Source organism: Amblyomma americanum, chromosome 4, assembly GCF_052857255.1.
Source record: "Amblyomma americanum isolate KBUSLIRL-KWMA chromosome 4, ASM5285725v1, whole genome shotgun sequence".
Taxonomy (NCBI): Eukaryota; Metazoa; Arthropoda; class Arachnida; order Ixodida; family Ixodidae; genus Amblyomma; species Amblyomma americanum.
This window is the reverse complement of record NC_135500.1, coordinates 25,700,437-25,718,895: the sequence shown is the minus strand read 5'-3', so window position 1 is coordinate 25,718,895 and position 18,459 is coordinate 25,700,437.

The window sequence follows — 18,459 nt, the reverse complement described above, 5'->3', positions numbered from 1 at the left end:
CTTGCTCTTCTTTAGGGCCGACTCAGCTACTGACGTGATAAGTTCTAGTGGGTACCCTACCGAAAGCAATCTTTTTACCTGGTGTGATACGCTGGAATGCATTCTGTGGTGGCAGGATTTTGTTAATGAGCTGTTCAAACAGGATCCTATGATACCCCTCTTAATGAGCTTGGAATGGCAAGAACCATAGGGAAGAAGGGGCTTGTTACCTCGGGGTTCGAAAGCCCAGCAAACGTGGCTAGGAGTGAAGTACAGGCCAAGGTCTAGAAACTTGATGTGGTTGTGAACAGGGGTTTCATAAGTGATCTCAAGGAGGGAGAGAGTGTCAGAAAAAATGGACAGACTACGAGACACCTCCGTTTCAAACTCCAGTCCAGAGCACTTGACAATAACAAGGTAGTCGTCGACAAATCTAAATGTTTTTACGACCTTGGTTTTCCCAAGGCGTCCGTTGAGAGCACGGTCGCATCTGGCGAGATAAATGTCACTGAGTATGGGAGCGATACAGGAGCCTATGCATATGCCGTTTTTTTGAATGAAGATGGAAGAGTTCCACTCAGTGAAAGTTGATTGCAGGTACAAGGAAAGCAGATGCAGAAATCTTGCTACGGAGATACCGGACGCGTTTTGAAAGGCAACCACGCCATGTCGGTCAATGCATTCACTGACACTAGTTAGCAGTTCGTCATGGGGAATCGAATAGTACAAGTCTTTCACGTCAATAGAAAAAGCTAAAAGTTCATTGTGCGTCGTCAGGAAATCAGTTACTTGGTTCGAATTTTTTATCTGGAAAGGATCGTCAACAGAGATTACGGCGAGTGGCCGCTTAATGAATTCAGCGAGGCACTTCTGCCAAGTACCCCTCTCTGAGACTATCACACGGAGCGGGCATTCAGGCTTGTGCGTTTTGGCGGAAAAGAACATATTAAGACTTGGTTTAACGCTATTCGCAATGTCCTGAGCAAGCTTAGTGAGGTTGTAATCGTTGCAAAGTTTTTTTGCACGGCCCCTTGCCTTCTGTAAAGATGCCGTACTGCATTCCCTGAACACGGCACACACAGCTTCGCCTGCTTTTGTGCTCGTCTTTGTTCGCGCTGTTTGTTCAAGATGCTTAACCAACTAGCCCGCCAAAACGTGTTAACGCAGATATCAGGCGACGATCGAAGCATTTGTCTGCACTCGCCGCATTTCCCACGACGACGGAGATGAATAAGGCAAGAACCTGCACAAACAGCGGCACATCAGGTGACACTATCGGGACGGAGTTGCAGCTTCCACTGCCGATGGAAGGCGCAGATGTTCCTAGTATAGGCAAGAACCTGACTTGAGGTGTGAATGTCGCCACTATGCTATAAGAACGTGCGCAGAATGTAGAATCGACGTGCCGCCACCCCAAGTTGTCGGAGCTCGTAAAGAATACGCCCCCCGCACCTGACAGCCGAAAAGCATCAGCAGCTACCAGGTGACAATCGAAGCCTTTGTCTGCATTCGCCACATTTCCCACGACGACGGAGATGAATCTGGCAAGAACCTGCACAAACAGCGGCACTTCAGCTCACACTATCGGGACGGAGTTGCCGCTTCCACTGCCGATGGAAGACGCAGATGGTCCTACTATAGGCAAGAACATGGCTTGAGGTGTGAATGTCGCCACTAAGCTAGAAGAACGTGCGCAGAATGTAGAATCCACGTGCCGCCACCCCAAGATGTCGGAGCTCGTAAAGAATACGCCTCCTGCACCGGATAGCCGAAAAGCATCAGTAGATACCAGGTGACGATCGAAGCATTTGTCTGAATTCGCCGCATTCCCCACGACGACGGAGATGAATCCGGCAAGAACCAGCACAAACAGCGCCACATCAGCTGACACTAATGGGACAGAGGTTACGCTTCCACTGTCGATGGAAGACGCAGATGTTCATAGTATAGGCAAGAACCTGGCTTGAGGTGTCAATGTCGCCACTATGCTAGAAGAGCATGAGCAAAAGGTAGAATCCACGTGCCCTCACCCCATGATGTCGGAGCTCGTAAAGAATACGCCCCCGCATCGGATAGCCGAAAAGCATCAGTGAATATCAGGCGACGATCAAAGCATTTGTCTGCATTCGCTGCATTTCCCACGACGACGGAGATGAATAAGGGAAGAACCTGCACAAACAGCGGCACATAAGCTGACACTATCGGGATGGAGTTGCCGCTTCCACTGCTGATGGAAGGCACAGATGTTCCTAGTATAGGCAAGAACATGCCTTGAGGTGTGAATGTCGCCACTATGCTAGAAGAAGGTGCGCAGAAGATAGAATAAACGTGCCGCCACCACAAGATGTCGAGCTCGTAAAGAATACGCCCACCGCACCGCATAGCCGAAAAGCATCAGTAAATATCAGGCGACGATTGAAGCATTTGTTTGCATTCGCCGCATTTACCACGACGACGGATATGAATAAGGGAAGAACCTGCACAAACAGCGGCACATCAGCTGACTTTTTCGGGACGGAGTTGCCGCTTGCACTGCCGATGGAAGACGCAGATGTTCATAGTTTAGGCAAGAACATGGATTGAGGTGGGAATGTCACCACTATGCTAGAAGAAGGTGCGCAGAAGGTACAATTCACGTGCCGCCACCACAAGATGTCGGAGCTCGTAATGAATACGCTCCCCGCACCGGATAGCCGAAAAGCATCAGTAGATACCAGGTGACGATCGAAGCCTTTGTCTGCATTCGCCGCATTTCCCACGAGGACGGAGATGAATCCGGCAAGAACCTGCACAAACAGCGGCACTTCAGCTCACACTATCGGGACGGAGTTGCCGCTTCCACTGCCGATGGAAGACGCAGATGTTCCTACTATAGGCAAGAACATGGCTTGAGGTGTGAATGTCGCCACTAAGCTAGAAGAACGTGCGCAGAATGTAGAATCCACGTGCCGCCACCCCAAGATGTCGGAGCTCGTAAAGAATACCGCCCCGCACCGGATAGCCGAAATGCATCAGTAGATATCAGGCGACGATCGAAGCATTTGTCTGCACTCGCCGCATTTCCCACGACGACGGAGATGAATAAGGCAAGAACCTGCACAAACAGCGGCACATCAGGTGACACTATCGGGACGGAGTTGCAGCTTCCACTGCCGATGGAAGGCGCAGATGTTCCTAGTATAGGCAAGAACCTGACTTGAGGTGTGAATGTCGCCACTAAGCTATAAGAACGTGCGCAGAATGTAGAATCGACGTGCCGCCACCCCAAGATGTCGGAGCTCGTAAAGAATACGCCTCCTGCAGCGGATAGCCGAAAAGCATCAGCAGATACCAGGTGACGATCGAAGCCTTTGTCTGAATTCGCCGCATTCCCCACGACGACGGAGATGAATCCGGCAAGAACCAGCACAAACAGCGCCACATCAGCTGACACTAATGGGACAGAGTTTACGCTTCCACTGTCGATGGAAGACGCAGATGTTCATAGTATAGGCAAGAACCTGGCTTGAGGTGTCAATGTCGCCACTATGCTAGAAGAGCATGAGCAAAAGGTAGAATCCTCGTGCCCTCACCCCATGATGTCGGAGCTCGTAAAGAATACGCCCCCGCATCGGATAGCCGAAAAGCATCAGTGAATATCAGGCGACGATCAAAGCATTTGTCTGCATTCGCTGCATTTCCCACGACGACGGAGATGAATAAGGGAAGAACCTGCACAAACAGCGGCACATAAGCTGACACTATCGGGATGGAGTTGCCGCTTCCACTGCTGATGGAAGGCGCAGATGTTCCTAGTATAGGCAAGAACATGCCTTGAGGTGTGAATGTCGCCACTACGCTAGAATAAGGTGCGCAGAAGGTACAATCCACGTGCCGCCAACCCAAGATATCGGAGCTCAAAAAGAATACGCCACCCCCGCACCGGATAGCCGAAAAGCATCAGTAGATACCAGGTGACGATCGAAGCCTTTGTCTGATTTCGCCGCATTTCCCACGACGACGGAGATGAATCCGGCAAGAACCTGCACAAACAGCGACACATCAGCTGACACTATTGGGACGGAGTTGCCGCTTCCACTGCCGATGGAAGACGCAGATGTTCCTAGTATAGGCAAGAACCTGGCTTGAGGTGTGAATGTCGCGACTATGCTAGAAGAAGGTGCGCAGAAAGTAGAATCCACATGCCGCCACCCCAAGATGTCGGAGCTCGTAAAGAATACGCCCCCCGCACCTGACAGCCGAAAAGCATCAGCGGCTACCAGGTGACAATCGAAGCCTTTGTCTGCATTCGCCGCATTTCCCACGACGACGGAGATGAATCTGGCAAGAACTTGCACAAACAGCGGCACATCAGCTGACACTTTCGGGACGGAGTTGCAGCTTCCACTGCCGATAGAAGACGCAGATGTTCCTAGTATAGGCAAGAACCAGGCTTGAGGTGTGAATGTCGCCACTATGCTAGAAGAAGGTGCGCAGAAGGTAGAATCCACGTGCCCCACCCCAAGATGTCAGAGCCCGTAAAGAATACACCCCCGCACCGGATAGCCGAAAAGCGTCAGTAGATACCAGGTGACGATCGAAGCCTTCGTCTACATTCGCCGCATTTCCCACGGCGACGGAGATGAATCCAGCAACAACCTGCGCAAACTGCGGCACATCAGCTCACACTATCGGGATGGAGTTGCTGCTTCCACTGCCGATGGAAGACGCAGATGTTCCTAGTATAGGCAAGAACCAGGCTTGAGGTGTGAATGTCGCCACTATGATATAACAACATGCGCAGAAGGTAGAATCCACGTGCAGCCACTCCAAGATGTCGGAGCTCGTAAAGTTTACGCCCCCCGCACCTGACAGCCGAAAAGCATCAGTAGATACCAGGTGACGATCGAAGCCTTCGTCTGCATTCGCAGCATTTCCCACGACGACGGAGATGAATCCAGCAACAACCTGCACAAACAGCGGCACAACAGCTCACACTATCGGGACGGAGTTGCCGCTTCCACTGCCGATGGAAGACGCAGATGTTCCTAGTATAGGCAAAAACATGGCTTGAGTTGTGAATGTCGCCACTGCGCTAGAAGGTGCGGTGAAGGTACAATCCACGTGCCGCCACCCCAAGATGTCGGAGCTCGTAAAGAATACGCCTACCGCACCGGATAGCCGAAAAGCATCAGTGGATACCAGGTGATGATCGAAGCCTTTGTCTGCATTCGCCGCATTTGCCACGACGACGGAGATCAATCCGGCAAGAAAATGCACAAACAGCGGCACATCAGCTGACTTTTTCGGGACGGAGTTGCCGCTTCCACTGCCGATGGAAGACGCAGATGTTCATAGTTTAGGCAAGAACATGGATTGAGGTGGGAATGTCGCCACTATGCTAGAAGAAGGTGCGCAGAAGGTACAATTCACGTGCCGCCACCACAAGATGTCGGAGCTCGTAATGAATACGCTCCCCGCAACGGATAGCCGAAAAGCATCAGTAGATACCAGGTGACGATCGAAGCCTTTGTCTGCATTCGCCGCATTTCCCACGAGGACGGAGATGAATCCGGCAAGAACCTGCACAAACAGCGGCACTTCAGCTCACACTATCGGGACGGAGTTGCCGCTTCCACTGCCGATGGAAGACGCAGATGTTCCTACTATAGGCAAGAACATGGCTTGAGGTGTGAATGTCGTCACTAAGCTAGAAGAACGTGCGCAGAATGTAGAATCCACGTGCCGCCACCCCAAGATGTCGGAGCTCGTAAAGAATACGCCCCCCGCACCTGACAGCCGAAAAGCATCAGCAGCTACCAGGTGACAATCGAAGCCTTTGTCTGCATTCGCCACATTTCCCACGACGACGGAGATGAATCTGGCAAGAACCTGCACAAACAGCGGCACTTCAGGTCACACTATCGGGACGGAGTTGCCGCTTCCACTGCCGATGGAAGACGCAGATGTTCCTACTATAGGCAAGAACATTGCTTGAGGTGTGAATGTCGCCACTAAGCTAGAAGAACGTGCGCAGAATGTAGAATCCACGTGCCGCCACCCCAAGATGTCGGAGCTCGTAAAGAATACCGCCCCGCACCGGATAGCCGAAAAGCATCAGTAGATACCAGGTGACGATCGAAGCCTTTGTCTGAATTCGCCGCATTCCCCACGACGACGGAGATGAATCCGGCAAGAACCAGCACAAACAGCGCCACATCAGCTGGCACTAATGGGACAGAGTTTCCGCTTCCTCTGTCGATGGAAGACGCAGATGTTCATAGTATAGGCAAGAACCTGGCTTGAGGTGTCAATGTCGCCACTATGCTAGAAGAGCATGAGCAAAAGGTAGAATCTACGTGCCCTCACCCCATGATGTCGGAGCTCGTAAAGAATACGCCGCCGCATCGGATAGCCGAAAAGCATCAGTAAATATCAGGCGACGATCAAAGCATTTGTCTGCATTCGCTGCATTTCCCACGACGACAGAGATGAATAAGGGAAGAACCTGCACAAACAGCGGCACATCAGCTGACACTATCGGGATGGAGTTGCCGCTTCCACTGCCGATGGAAGACGCAGATGTTCCTAGTATAGGTAAGAACCTGACTTGAGGTGTGAATGTCGCGACTATGCTAGAGGAAGGTGCGCAGAAAGTAGAATCCACGTGCCGCCACCCCAAGATGTCGGAGCTCGTAAAGAATACGCCCCCCGCACCTGACAGCCGAAAAGCATCAGCAGCTACCAGGTGACAATCGAAGCCTTTGTCTGCATTCGCCACATTTCCCACGACGACGGAGATGAATCTGGCAAGAACCTGCACAAACAGCGGCCCATCAGCTGACACTTTCGGGACGGAGTTGCTGCTTCCACTGCCGATGGAAGACGCAGATGTTCCTAGTATAGGCAAGAACCAGGCTTGAGGTGTGAATGTCGCCACTATGCAAGAAGAAGGTGCGCAGAAGGTAGAATCCACGTGCCCCACCCCAAGATGTCAGAGCCCGTAAAGAATACACCCCCGCACCGGATAGCCGTAAAGCGTCAGTTGATACCAGGTGACGATCGAAGCCTTCTTCTGCATTCGCCGCATTTCCCACGGCGACGGAGATGAATCCAGCAACAACCTGCGCAAACAGCGGCACATCAGCTCACACTATCGGGACGGAGTTGCCACTTCCACTGCCGATGGAAGACGCAGATGTTCCTAGTATAGCCAGAAACATGGCTTGAAGTGTGAATGCCGCCACTATGATAGAACAACGTGCGCAGAAGGTAGAATCCACGTGCAGCCACTCCAAGATGTCGGAGCTCGTAAAGAATACGCCCCCGCACCTGATAGCCGAAAAGCATCAGTAGATACAAGGAGACGATCGAAGCCTTCTTCTGCATTCGCCGCATTTCCCGCGGCGACGAAGATGAATCCAGCAACACCTGCACAAACAGCGGCACATCAGCTCACACTATCGGGACGGAGTTGCCGCTTCTACTGCCGATGGAAGACGCAGAAGTTCCTAGTATAGGCAAGAACATGGCTTGAGTTGTGAATGTCGCCACTACGCTAGAAGGTGCGGAGAAGGTACGATCCACGTGCCGCCACCCCGAGATGTCGGAGCTCGTAAAGAATACGCCCCCGGCACCTGATAGCCGAAAAGCATCAGTAGATACCAGGCGACGATCGAAGCCTTTGTCTGCGTTCGCCGCATTTCCCACGACGACGGAGATGAATCCGGCAAGAACCTGCACAAACAGCGACACATCAGCTGACACTATTGGGACGGAGTTGCCGCTTCCACTGCCGATGGAAGACGCAGATGTTCCTAGTATAGGCAAGAACCTGGCTTGAGGTGCCAATGTCGCCACTGTGCTAGAAGGTGCGGAGAAGGTAGAATCCACGTGCCGCCACCACAAGATGTCGGAGCTCGTAAAGAATACGCCCCCCGCACCTGATAGCCGAAGGGCATCAGTAGATACCAGGCGACGATCGAAGCCTTTGTCTGCGTTCGCCGCATTTCCCACGACGACGGAGATGAATCCGGCAAAAGCCTGCACAAACAGCGACACATCAGCTGACACTATTGGGACGGAGTTGCCGCTTCAACTGCCGATGGAAGACGCAGATGTTCCCAGTATAGGCAATAACAAGGCTTGAGTTGTGAATGTCGCCACTACGCTAGAAGGTGCGGTGAAGGTACAATCCACTGGCCGCCACCCCAAGATGTCGAAGCTCATAAAGAATACGCCTACCGCACCGGATAGTCGAAAAGCATCAGTAGATACCAGGTGACGATCGAAGCCTTTGTCTGCATTCGCCGCATTTGCCACGACGACGGAGATGAATCCGGCAAGAAAATGCACAAACAGCGGCACATCAGCTGACTTTTTCGGGACGGAGTTGCCGCTTCCACTGCCGATGGAAGACGCAGATGTTCATAGTTTAGGCAAGAACATGGATTGAGGTGGGAATGTGACCACTATGCTAGAAGAAGGTGCGCAGAAGGTACAATTCACGTGCCGCCACCGCAAGATGTCGGAGCTCGTAATGAATACGCTCCCCGCACCGGATAGCCGAAAAGCATCAGTAGATACCAGGTGACGATCGAAGCCTTTGTCTGCATTCGCCGCATTTCCCACGAGGACGGAGATGAATCCGGCAAGAACCTGCACAAACAGCGGCACTTCAGCTCACACTATCGGGACGGAGTTGCCGCTTCCACTGCCGATGGAAGACGCAGATGTTCCTACAATAGGCAAGAACATGGCTTGACGTGTGAATGTCGCCACTAAGCTAGAAGAACGTGCGCAGAATGTAGAATCCACGTGCCGCCACCCCAAGATGTCGGAGCTCGTAAAGAATACCGCCCCGCACCGGATAGCCGAAATGCATCAGTAGATATCAGGCGACGATCGAAGCATTTGTCTGCACTCGCCGCATTTCCCACGACGACGGAGATGAATAAGGCAAGAACCTGCACAAACAGCGGCACATCAGGTGACACTATCGGGACGGAGTTGCAGCTTCCACTGCCGATGGAAGGCGCAGATGTTCCTAGTATAGGCAAGAACCTGACTTGAGGTGTGAATGTCGCCACTATGCTATAAGAACGTGCGCAGAATGTAGAATCGACGTGCCGCCACCCCAAGATGTCGGAGCTCGTAAAGAATACGCCCCCCGCACCTGACAGCCGAAAAGCATCAGCAGCTACCAGGTGACAATCGAAGCCTTTGTCTGCATTCGCCACATTTCCCACGACGACGGAGATGAATCTGGCAAGAACCTGCACAAACAGCGGCACTTCAGGTCACACTATCGGGACGGAGTTGCCGCTTCCACTGCCGATGGAAGACGCAGATGTTCCTACTATAGGCAAGAACATTGCTTGAGGTGTGAATGTCGCCACTAAGCTAGAAGAACGTGCGCAGAATGTAGAATCCACGTGCCGCCACCCCAAGATGTCGGAGCTCGTAAAGAATACCGCCCCGCACCGGATAGCCGAAAAGCATCAGTAGATACCAGGTGACGATCGAAGCCTTTGTCTGAATTCGCCGCATTCCCCACGACGACGGAGATGAATCCGGCAAGAACCAGCACAAACAGCGCCACATCAGCTGGCACTAATGGGACAGAGTTTCCGCTTCCTCTGTCGATGGAAGACGCAGATGTTCATAGTATAGGCAAGAACCTGGCTTGAGGTGTCAATGTCGCCACTATGCTAGAAGAGCATGAGCAAAAGGTAGAATCTACGTGCCCTCACCCCATGATGTCGGAGCTCGTAAAGAATACGCCGCCGCATCGGATAGCCGAAAAGCATCAGTAAATATCAGGCGACGATCAAAGCATTTGTCTGCATTCGCTGCATTTCCCACGACGACAGAGATGAATAAGGGAAGAACCTGCACAAACAGCGGCACATCAGCTGACACTATCGGGATGGAGTTGCCGCTTCCACTGCCGATGGAAGACGCAGATGTTCCTAGTATAGGTAAGAACCTGACTTGAGGTGTGAATGTCGCGACTATGCTAGAAGAAGGTGCGCAGAAAGTAGAATCCACGTGCCGCCACCCCAAGATGTCGGAGCTCGTAAAGAATACGCCCCCCGCACCTGACAGCCGAAAAGCATCAGCAGCTACCAGGTGACAATCGAAGCCTTTGTCTGCATTCGCCACATTTCCCACGACGACGGAGATGAATCTGGCAAGAACCTGCACAAACAGCGGCACATCAGCTGACACTTTCGGGACGGAGTTGCTGCTTCCACTGCCGATGGAAGACGCAGATGTTCCTAGTATAGGCAAGAACCAGGCTTGAGGTGTGAATGTCGCCACTATGCAAGAAGAAGGTGCGCAGAAGGTAGAATCCACGTGCCCCACCCCAAGATGTCAGAGCCCGTAAAGAATACACCCCCGCACCGGATAGCCGTAAAGCGTCAGTTGATACCAGGTGACGATCGAAGCCTTCTTCTGCATTCGCCGCATTTCCCACGGCGACGGAGATGAATCCAGCAACAACCTGCGCAAACAGCAGCACATCAGCTCACACTATCGGGACGGAGTTGCCACTTCCACTGCCGATGGAAGACGCAGATGTTCCTAGTATAGCCAGAAACATGGCTTGAAGTGTGAATGCCGCCACTATGATAGAACAACGTGCGCAGAAGGTAGAATCCACGTGCAGCCACTCCAAGATGTCGGAGCTCGTAAAGAATACGCCCCCGCACCTGATAGCCGAAAAGCATCAGTAGATACAAGGAGACGATCGAAGCCTTCTTCTGCATTCGCCGCATTTCCCGCGGCGACGAAGATGAATCCAGCAACACCTGCACAAACAGCGGCACATCAGCTCACACTATCGGGACGGAGTTGCCGCTTCTACTGCCGATGGAAGACGCAGAAGTTCCTAGTATAGGCAAGAACATGGCTTGAGTTGTGAATGTCGCCACTACGCTAGAAGGTGCGGAGAAGGTACGATCCACGTGCCGCCACCCCGAGATGTCGGAGCTCGTAAAGAATACGCCCCCGGCACCTGATAGCCGAAAAGCATCAGTAGATACCAGGCGACGATCGAAGCCTTTGTCTGCGTTCGCCGCATTTCCCACGACGACGGAGATGAATCCGGCAAGAACCTGCACAAACAGCGACACATCAGCTGACACTATTGGGACGGAGTTGCCGCTTCCACTGCCGATGGAAGACGCAGATGTTCCTAGTATAGGCAAGAACCTGGCTTGAGGTGCCAATGTCGCCACTGTGCTAGAAGGTGCGGAGAAGGTAGAATCCACGTGCCGCCACCACAAGATGTCGGAGCTCGTAAAGAATACGCCCCCCGCACCTGATAGCCGAAGGGCATCAGTAGATACCAGGCGACGATCGAAGCCTTTGTCTGCGTTCGCCGCATTTCCCACGACGACGGAGATGAATCCGGCAAAAGCCTGCACAAACAGCGACACATCAGCTGACACTATTGGGACGGAGTTGCCGCTTCAACTGCCGATGGAAGACGCAGATGTTCCCAGTATAGGCAATAACAAGGCTTGAGTTGTGAATGTCGCCACTACGCTAGAAGGTGCGGTGAAGGTACAATCCACTGGCCGCCACCCCAAGATGTCGAAGCTCATAAAGAATACGCCTACCGCACCGGATAGTCGAAAAGCATCAGTAGATACCAGGTGACGATCGAAGCCTTTGTCTGCATTCGCCGCATTTGCCACGACGACGGAGATGAATCCGGCAAGAAAATGCACAAACAGCGGCACATCAGCTGACTTTTTCGGGACGGAGTTGCCGCTTCCACTGCCGATGGAAGACGCAGATGTTCATAGTTTAGGCAAGAACATGGATTGAGGTGGGAATGTGACCACTATGCTAGAAGAAGGTGCGCAGAAGGTACAATTCACGTGGCGCCACCGCAAGATGTCGGAGCTCGTAATGAATACGCTCCCCGCACCGGATAGCCGAAAAGCATCAGTAGATACCAGGTGACGATCGAAGCCTTTGTCTGCATTCGCCGCATTTCCCACGAGGACGGAGATGAATCCGGCAAGAACCTGCACAAACAGCGGCACTTCAGCTCACACTATCGGGACGGAGTTGCCGCTTCCACTGCCGATGGAAGACGCAGATGTTCCTACAATAGGCAAGAACATGGCTTGAGGTGTGAATGTCGCCACTAAGCTATAAGAACGTGCGCAGAATGTAGAATCGACGTGCCGCCACCCCAAGATGTCGGAGCTCGTAAAGAATACCGCCCCGCACCGGATAGCCGAAAAGCATCAGTAGATACCAGGTGACGATCAAAGCCTTTGTCTGAATTCGCCGCATTCCCCACGACGACGGAGATGAATCCGGCAAGAACCAGCACAAACAGCGCCACATCAGCTGGCACTAATGGGACAGAGTTTCCGCTTCCTCTGTCGATGGAAGACGCAGATGTTCATAGTATAGGCAAGAACCTGGCTTGAGGTGTCAATGTCGCCACTATGCTATAAGAACGTGCGCAGAATGTAGAATCTACGTGCCCTCACCCCATGATGTCGGAGCTCGTAAAGAATACGCCGCCGCATCGGATAGCCGAAAAGCATCAGTAAATATCAGGCGACGATCAAAGCATTTGTCTGCATTCGCTGCATTTCCCACGACGACAGAGATGAATAAGGGAAGAACCTGCACAAACAGCGGCACATCAGCTGACACTATCGGGATGGAGTTGCCGCTTCCACTGCCGATGGAAGACGCAGATGTTCCTAGTATAGGTAAGAACCTGACTTGAGGTGTGAATGTCGCGACTATGCTAGAAGAAGGTGCGCAGAAAGTAGAATCCACGTGCCGCCACCCCAAGATGTCGGAGCTCGTAAAGAATACGCCCCCCGCACCTGACAGCCGAAAAGCATCAGCAGCTACCAGGTGACAATCGAAGCCTTTGTCTGCATTCGCCACATTTCCCACGACGACGGAGATGAATCTGGCAAGAACCTGCACAAACAGCGGCACATCAGCTGACACTTTCGGGACGGAGTTGCTGCTTCCACTGCCGATGGAAGACGCAGATGTTCCTAGTATAGGCAAGAACCAGGCTTGAGGTGTGAATGTCGCCACTATGCAAGAAGAAGGTGCGCAGAAGGTAGAATCCACGTGCCCTACCCCAAGATGTCAGAGCCCGTAAAGAATACACCCCCGCACCGGATAGCCGTAAAGCGTCAGTAGATCCCAGGTGACGATCGAAGCCTTCTTCTGCATTCGCCGCATTTCCCACGGCGACGGAGATGAATCCAGCAACAACCTGCGCAAACAGCGGCACATCAGCTCACACTATCGGGACGGAGTTGCCACTTCCACTGCCGATGGAAGACGCAGATGTTCCTAGTATAGCCAGAAACATGGCTTGAAGTGTGAATGCCGCCACTATGATAGAACAACGTGCGCAGAAGGTAGAATCCACGTGCAGCCACTCCAAGATGTCGGAGCTCGTAAAGAATACGCCCCCGCACCTGATAGCCGAAAAGCATCAGTAGATACAAGGAGACGATCGAAGCCTTCTTCTGCATTCGCCACATTTCCCACGACGACGGAGATGAATCTGGCAAGAACCTGCACAAACAGCGGCACATCAGCTGACACTTTCGGGACGGAGTTGCTGCTTCCACTGCCGATGGAAGACGCAGATGTTCCTAGTATAGGCAAGAACCAGGCTTGAGGTGTGAATGTCGCCACTATGCAAGAAGAAGGTGCGCAGAAGGTAGAATCCACGTGCCCCACCCCAAGATGTCAGAGCCCGTAAAGAATACACCCCCGCACCGGATAGCCGTAAAGCGTCAGTAGATCCCAGGTGACGATCGAAGCCTTCTTCTGCATTCGCCGCATTTCCCACGGCGACGGAGATGAATCCAGCAACAACCTGCGCAAACAGCGGCACATCAGCTCACACTATCGGGACGGAGTTGCCACTTCCACTGCCGATGGAAGACGCAGATGTTCCTAGTATAGCCAGAAACATGGCTTGAAGTGTGAATGCCTCCACTATGATAGAACAACGTGCGCAGAAGGTAGAATCCACGTGCAGCCACTCCAAGATGTCGGAGCTCGTAAAGAATACGCCCCCGCACCTGATAGCCGAAAAGCATCAGTAGATACAAGGAGACGATCGAAGCCTTCTTCTGCATTCGCCGCATTTCCCGCGGCGACGAAGATGAATCCAGCAACACCTGCACAAACAGCGGCACATCAGCTCACACTATCGGGACGGAGTTGCCGCTTCTACTGCCGATGGAAGACGCAGAAGTTCCTAGTATAGGCAAGAACATGGCTTGAGTTGTGAATGTCGCCACTACGCTAGAAGGTGCGGAGAAGGTACGATCCACGTGCCGCCACCCCGAGATGTCGGAGCTCGTAAAGAATACGCCCCCGGCACCTGATAGCCGAAAAGCATCAGTAGATACCAGGCGACGATCGAAGCCTTTGTCTGCGTTCGCCGCATTTCCCACGACGACGGAGATGAATCCGGCAAGAACCTGCACCAACAGCGACACATCAGCTGACACTATTGGGACGGAGTTGCCGCTTCCACTGCCGATGGAAGACGCAGATGTTCCTAGTATAGGCAAGAACCTGGCTTGAGGTGCCAATGTCGCCACAGTGCTAGAAGGTGCGGAGAAGGTAGAATCCACGTGCCGCCACCACAAGATGTCGGAGCTCGTAAAGAATACGCCCCCCGCACCTGATAGCCGAAGGGCATCAGTAGATACCAGGCGACAATCGAAGCCTTTGTCTGCGTTCGCCGCATTTCCCACGACGACGGAGATGAATCCGGCAAAAGCCTGCACAAACAGCGACACATCAGCTGACACTATTGGGACGGAGTTGCCGCTTCAACTGCCGATGGAAGACGCAGATGTTCCCAGTATAGGCAATAACAAGGCTTGAGTTGTGAATGTCGCCACTACGCTAGAAGGTGCGGTGAAGGTACAATCCACTGGCCGCCACCCCAAGATGTCGAAGCTCATAAAGAATACGCCTACCGCACCGGATAGTCGAAAAGCATCAGTAGATACCAGGTGACGATCGAAGCCTTTGTCTGCATTCGCCGCATTTGCCACGACGACGGAGATGAATCCGGCAAGAAAATGCACAAACAGCGGCACATCAGCTGACTTTTTCGGGACGGAGTTGCCGCTTCCACTGCCGATGGAAGACGCAGATGTTCATAGTTTAGGCAAGAACATGGATTGAGGTGGGAATGTGACCACTATGCTAGAAGAAGGTGCGCAGAAGGTACAATTCACGTGCCGCCACCACAAGATGTCGGAGCTCGTAATGAATACGCTCCCCGCACCGGATAGCCGAAAAGCATCAGTAGATACCAGGTGACGATCGAAGCCTTTGTCTGCATTCGCCGCATTTCCCACGAGGACGGAGATGAATCCGGCAAGAACCTGCACAAACAGCGGCACTTCAGCTCACACTATCGGGACGGAGTTGCCGCTTCCACTGCCGATGGAAGACGCAGATGTTCCTACAATAGGCAAGAACATGGCTTGAGGTGTGAATGTCGCCACTAAGCTAGAAGAACGTGCGCAGAATGTAGAATCCACGTGCCGCCACCCCAAGATGTCGGAGCTCGTAAAGAATACCGCCCCGCACCGGATAGCCGAAATGCATCAGTAGATATCAGGCGACGATCGCAGCATTTGTCTGCACTCGCCGCATTTCCCACGACGACGGAGATGAATAAGGCAAGAACCTGCACAAACAGCGGCACATCAGGTGACACTATCGGGACGGAGTTGCAGCTTCCACTGCCGATGGAAGGCGCAGATGTTCCTAGTTTAGGCAAGAACCTGACTTGATGTGTGAATGTCGCCACTAAGCTATAAGAACGTGCGCAGAATGTAGAATCGACGTGCCGCCACCCCAAGATGTCGGAGCTCGTAAAGAATACGCCTCCTGCACCGGATAGCCGAAAAGCATCATTAGATACCAGGTGACGATCGAAGCCTTTGTCTGAATTCGCCGCATTCCCCATGACGACGGAGATGAATCCGTCAAGAACCAGCACAAACAGCGCCACATCAGCTGACACTAATGGGACAGAGGTTACGCTTCCACTGTCGATGGAAGACGCAGATGTTCATAGTATAGGCAAGAACCTGGCTTGAGGTGTCAATGTCGCCACTATGCTAGAAGAGCATGAGCAAAAGGTAGAATCCACGTGCCCTCACCCCATGATGTCGGAGCTCGTAAAGAATACGCCCCCGCATCGGATAGCCGAAAAGCATCAGTGAATATCAGGCGACGATCAAAGCATTTGTCTGCATTCGCTGCATTTCCCACGACGACGGAGATGAATAAGGGAAGAACCTGCACAAACAGCGGCACATAAGCTGACACTATCGGGATGGAGTTGCCGCTTCCACTGCTGATGGAAGGCACAGATGTTCCTAGTATAGGCAAGAACATGCCTTGAGGTGTGAATGTCGCCACTATGCTAGAAGAAGGTGCGCAGAAGATAGAATAAACGTGCCGCCACCACAAGATGCCGAGCTCGTAAAGAATACGCCCACCGCACCGCATAGCCGAAAAGCATCAGTAAATATCAGGCGACGATTGAAGCATTTGTTTGCATTCGCCGCATTTACCACGACGACGGATATGAATAAGGGAAGAACCTGCACAAACAGCGGCACATCAGCTGACACTATCGGGACGGAGTTGCCGCTTCCACTGCCGTTGGAAGATGCAGATGTTCCTAGTATAGACAAGAACCTGACTTGAGGTGTGAATGTCGCCACTATGCTAGAAAAAGCTGCGCAGAAGGTAGAATAAACGTGCCGCCACCCCAAGATGTCGGAGCTCGTAAAAAATACGCCCACCGCACCGGATAGCCGAAAAGCATCAGTAGATACCAGGTGACGATCGAAGCCTTCGTCTGCATTCGCCGCATTTCCCACGACAACAGATGAATCCAGCAACAACCTGCACAAACAGCGGCACATCAGCTGACACTTTCGGGACGGAGTTGCTGCTTCCACCGCCGATGAAAGACGCAGATGTTCCTTGTATAGGCAAGAACCAGGCTTGAGGTGTGAATGTCGCCACTAAGCTAGAAGAAGGTGCGCAGAAGGTAGAATCCACGTGCCCTAACCCAAGATGTCGGAGCTCGTAAAGAATACACCCCGCGCACCGGATAGCCGAAAAGCATCAGTAGATACCAGGTGACGATCGAAGCCTTCGTCTGCATTCGCCGCATTTGCCACGACGACGGAGATGAATCCGGCAAGAAAATGCACAAACAGCGGCACATCAGCTGACTTTTTCGGGACGGAGTTGCCGTTTGCACTGCCGATGGAAGACGCAGATGTTCATAGTTTAGGCAAGAACATGGATTGAGGTGGGAATGTCACCACTATGCTAGAAGAAGGTGCGCAGAAGGTACAATTCACGTGCCACCACCACAAGATGTCGGAGCTCGTAATGAATACGCTCCCCGCACCGGATAGCCGAAAAGCATCAGTAGATACCAGGTGACGATCGAAGCCTTTGTCTGCATTCGCCGCATTTCCCACGAGGACGGAGATGAATCCGGCAAGAACCTGCACAAACAGCGGCACTTCAGCTCACACTATCGGGACGGAGTTGCCGCTTCCACTGCCGATGGAAGACGCAGATGTTCCTACTATAGGCAAGAACATGGCTTGAGGTGTGAATGTCGCCACTAAGCTAGAAGAACGTGGGCAGAATGTAGAATCCACGTGCCGCCACCCTAAGATGTCGGAGCTCGTAAAGAATACCGCCCCGCACCGGATAGCCGAAATGCATCAGTAGATATCAGGCGACGATCGAAGCATTTGTCTGCACTCGCCGCATTTCCCACGACGACGGAGATGAATAAGGCAAGAACCTGCACAAACAGCGGCACATCAGGTGACACTATCGGGACGGAGTTGCAGCTTCCACTGCCGATGGAAGGCGCAGATGTTCCTAGTATAGGCAAGAACCTGACTTGAGGTGTGAATGTCGCCACTAAGCTATAAGAACGTGCGCAGAATGTAGAATCGACGTGCCGCCACCCCAAGATGTCGGAGCTCGTAAAGAATACGCCTCCTGCACCGGATAGCCGAAAAGCATCAGTAGATACCAGGTGACGATCGAAGCCTTTGTCTGAATTCGCCGCATTCCCCACGACGACGGAGATGAATCCGGGAAGAACCAGCACAAACAGCGCCACATCAGCTGACACTAATGGGACAGAGGTTACGCTTCCACTGTCGATGGAAGACGCAGATGTTCATAGTATAGGCAAGAACCTGGCTTGAGGTGTCAATGTCGCAACTATGCTAGAAGAGCATGAGCAAAAGGTAGAATCCACGTGCCCTCACCGCATGATGTCGGAGCTCGTAAAGAAAACGCCCCCGCATCGGATAGCCGAAAAGCATCAGTGAATATCAGGCGACGATCAAAGCATTTGTCTGCATTCGCTGCATTTCCCACGACGACGGAGATGAATAAGGGAAG